This window comes from Schistocerca nitens, chromosome 8 (genome assembly GCF_023898315.1).
Source record: "Schistocerca nitens isolate TAMUIC-IGC-003100 chromosome 8, iqSchNite1.1, whole genome shotgun sequence".
In the NCBI taxonomy this organism is placed as follows: domain Eukaryota; kingdom Metazoa; phylum Arthropoda; class Insecta; order Orthoptera; family Acrididae; genus Schistocerca; species Schistocerca nitens.
Window position 1 is genome coordinate 261,177,012 of NC_064621.1, and position 4,470 is coordinate 261,181,481.

The 4,470-nt window shown below is 41.1% G+C and overlaps 1 pseudogene; it reads right to left on the reverse strand.

Annotated features, from left to right (window-relative positions):
* Window positions 1-3,957: 3,957 nt before the first annotated feature.
* On the reverse strand, window positions 3,958-4,075 carry LOC126200059 (5S ribosomal RNA; annotated as a pseudogene).
* Window positions 4,076-4,470: the final 395 nt, after the last annotated feature.

The window sequence follows — 4,470 nt, forward strand, 5'->3', positions numbered from 1 at the left end:
AAAATGAATGAGTTGTTACATTTTAAACTTCATGTTTAGGAAAAACTCAAATTTTATAGTTAATTATCTCAATTTTTACCACAGTTTTTAATAGATTTGGAAAATTTAAGAGTTTTATAAACCTATAACTATGGTTCGTATGCTGTGCAAAATTCACGGAAAAATCTCTCCTAGTTGTAAAGAAAAGTGTACCTATAGGAACAAATGCAGCCAATAATAAGTGAAAAACTGATGAAATTTCAGATATAAGAAAAAATCATTTTGTTACATTTTTGAACTTCCACTGCTATGGGTGTGAATCCCGAATCCTTCCTGGTCTTGCTGAAAAAGTTTTATAAATTTATTTGTAAAAGTATAGACAATGGAAATTAAAATGTCCTGTAGTGCCCCCCCCCCACCCCCCTGCTCCAAGTCAGCCCGTTTGACGTCCTACCTCCCTTAAACTAACTTACGGTAAGGACAACACACACACCCATGCCCGAGGGAGGACTTGAACCTCCGACGGGGGGAGCCGCGCGAACCGCGGAAAGGTGCCTCAGACCGCGAGGCTATCCCGCGCGGCAAACATCTTTTATATATTCTTGACGAAGTATTGATGGGAAGTTTGATATGTTTTTGTTTTGTAGCTTTTTAATTTTACCTATTTCTAAGAAAATGGCGTTTTTTTGAGAAATCTGTTTCTTTTTTTCAAATCAACAATTTTCGAATAAAACTTGAATTAAACATTGACAGTTTTGATTTTGCTACACATTTTTAAGTAAAAAACAGGAGGGTAATTGTGCACAACAAAATATTCCATAGGTTACATCGTCCTTCACATAACCTCACTCAGTTTGTAGGCAGTTCATCATTTCTCCTTTGTACGGGAATCTAGGAAGACACTGATCGCATACGCAAAAAAAGGGTTCTAAATGAGGTAACGCCCGATAGATATGCAACACTCCTTACTGGTAACACGGCTACGATCTTAACTGATCAAGGCTACAAGAAAACTAATGTAGTCTACACTCACTTATGCTAGCCTACGTTAGTTTTACAACTGTAACCAGCGGTACTGCATGCTTCTCTGCGTAACTACAGGGCAGCCAATGCCAGGAAGACTCTGGGTTGCCACTCGAGAGGGCGTGCTGAAAAGTATTGTCTCCAAGTCTTCTGTTCTGTTCTCAATAACGGTCGAGGTATTACATGTCATGCATATTACACTGTCGACTTTCCCCTTTCGCTGACGCAGATAGCAACCATCTGCTGTTAGAGGGCTTAGAATTGTAGCGTGTAACATGGCGACGTATAACACAACTATGTCGGTGTGCGAGAAATCTGAACACACGAACTCGTAGAATCCGTCCACACATGGAGCACTCAGTCCTTCAGCATGACAACGTCAGACCACTCTCGAGTGCTGCGATACCTACAACAATCTCACACCCTGGTTCACTGTCACCAATCGTCCTTCATACAGTCCCGAATTGGCTCACAAAATTTTCATCTGTTTCCATAAGTTAAGCAATACTTTCGAGAACATTTAGATGGCTGTGAAGTCATGGAAGCAGGGGTGAGGTTTTGGCTCAGTCAACAAAATTAAACATTCTATAGCACCGATATCAACAAAATGGTCTCTCTTTGGGAGAAATGTATTCGGTGCCTGGGTGGCCACGTTGTGAAATAAATATGTAAGCCGGCCGCGGTGGTCTCGCGGTTCTAAGCGCGCAGTCCGGAACCGTGCGACTGCTACGGTCGCAGGTTCGAATCCTGCCTCGGGCATGGATGTGTGTGATGTCTTTAGGTTAGTTACGTTTAAGTAGTTCTAAGTTCTAGGGGACTGATAACCACAGCAGTTGAGTCCCATAGTGCTCAGAGCCATTTGAACCATTAAATATGTAAACATAGGGAATAAAGACGTATAATGTTAATAAAGTTTGTTTTATTGAAAAACCTTTAAGACTTTTCACATAAAAAATTCCGAGGCATTACGTTTCAGCATGACCTCGTACCTGTCGGACCATCTCGATGAAGGAAAATGTCGAGATGACTTCTTCGAACAGAATACCGGATTTACTGCATCATCCCTGTTCAGCTCGAGCTTGTACTCCACTGACCTCGTCGTAGGTGGGACATTTTTAGCCCTAATCTTCCCTCGCTTCACGGCTGTTACTTTCCACCATGGCTCTCAGGCTCATATACGAAAAATGCTAGGGTAGCCCACTGTCCATAATATTATTAGGCGCCTAAAAGTGACTCGGAATGTACAAGATAAAGGATGGGAATCGGTGGCATCGTCTTAAAAGAAACCTCTCCGAAATTCGTCTTAATCGATTTAGGGAAACCAATGGCATTAAGGACGGCCGGTGGAGATGTAGACTCCTTTACTCTTGAAAGCAAGAACTATGTAACCATTACACCTCATCGTTTGGTTGAAATATGAAAATCATAGGAGTATGAATCGTCTCTCTTATAACAAATAATATACACACTCATCATCATCATCATCACCACCACCATCACTGTCAACGCCATAATCATTTCCATCCGAAATCCATTGTCAGATGAAGCTTTTCTCCATACCCCTGTCATCGACTACACACATCCCAGCATTCTGATATCATCCAGTCTCATTAGGTATTTCATGTTCTCTATCTTTTCTTATCTCTTGGAACCAAGAAGACAACTCGTTGGCCAATCTACCAATGGTTACACGTACTCTCCCCCCCCCCCCAACAGTCTGCATTCCATTTCGGTTTCAGTCGTTATTACAGCTTCCGCTGGAACTTGTTTTTGGCGTCTCTATGTTTTCTTGTCTCTCCTAGAACGCATCTGTCCATTGTAAACTGAGCACCTGATAATACACGCCGCATTTAAACTTTCCGTTTTATAAGTGGACCGTATGGATTGGGTCACTTCAGTTTTGAAGCCCAGTGGCCAGAAATATTTCTCTATTTCTCTATTGTATTTTATTACTAAAAAAATTCGGAAAACTCGAATTTGAAGTTCAGAATATTTTCGAGCGTTGTTAAGTAGAAAATATTATTAGTCAGCAAATATAATCTCTAATTCTAAATTTAATATCGTATTGAGGTGTTAACAGGTAAATACTGAATCATATTTTTAATAAAATAAAGTATTATAGTTTTAATTACTGAACCTATAAAAAATTAGAATTTCTTACATATATACGAAATGTACTACTGTAAGACAAAAAAAGGATTTTGTTTTCTTACAGTTTTAAATATGGTCATTTCACAGCAACCCTATACAATTTTTGAACATAGGAATTATACAGCCAGCCAGTTGCAAATAACTGTTTCGTACAACTGACCTAGGATTTGACACCAACTAAGGGTGTCTTCAGCAGGCTGAAATTTTGAGGAACGGAAAAATTACATTTCGAGAAAGCAATGGTCAGAATTAAGAGCAGTCATGCTCAAGTCAAAAATAAAATAAAACACGTTCCAGCTTTGTCACACGGCTGGAACGTGCTTTATTTTGTTTTAGACTTGAGTATAGCTGCTCCAAATTCTGACCATTGTTTTATCGTAATCTAATTTTACAGTTCCTCAAAATTTCGTCTGCTGAAAACGCACTTAGTAGGTGTCGAAACCTAGGTCATTTGTACCGAAGAGTTATTTTCAACCGGTTGGCTGTATAATTTCTATGTGTTGGGATTTCGTTTTCTATTTCGTGTTTCGCATTCATATATTGTAGAGAGTAGCATCAAACCAGTCTTCTTATTGAAGACCAGAATAACAGATATATACTGAAGCACTCCGTCTTCAGGCCACGAGTGACCTACCGGGACCATCCGACCGCCGTATCATCCTCAGGAGAGGATGCGGATAGGAGGGGCGTGGGGTCAGCACACCGCTCTCCCGGTCATTATTATGGTATTCTTGACCGAAGCCGCTACTAGTCGGTCGAGTAGCTCCTCAGTTGGCATCACGAGGCTGAGTGCACCCCGAAACATGGCAAGAGCGCATGGCGGCCTGGATGGTCACCCATCCAAGTTCCGACCACGCCCGACAGCGCTTAACTTCGGTGATCTCACGGGAACCGGTGTAACCACTGCGGCAAGGCCGTTGCCACATACTGAAGCAGTTCCTTCTTTTACGATGACTGTTAGTTCGTGTTTTCTTGGAACTGAATACTCATCTGGCTGATGGTTCAGCTCATACAAACAACATTTGCTCCAGTAAGTAGAATTTTTGTAAGACCTGAATCCTCAGCTTACAGACATAAGCAATATGAGATCTCAAAAATTTATTTATTGTATTGATCGATATAGCACTAATATCTGATGGTTTTTATGTGTGGCAACAATCTCACCCCTTTCAAACTCGCTGAGTTGGCTGTAGGAAGTAGGCATGGTCCCCCTACATGAGTCTTTTAGTGTGAGCTTTCCGTAGTAAAGGGTAGACACAAATGGTGCACTGGAAGCCATGCCACTCCGCTATGGCGAACGACTTTGAAACCATTATC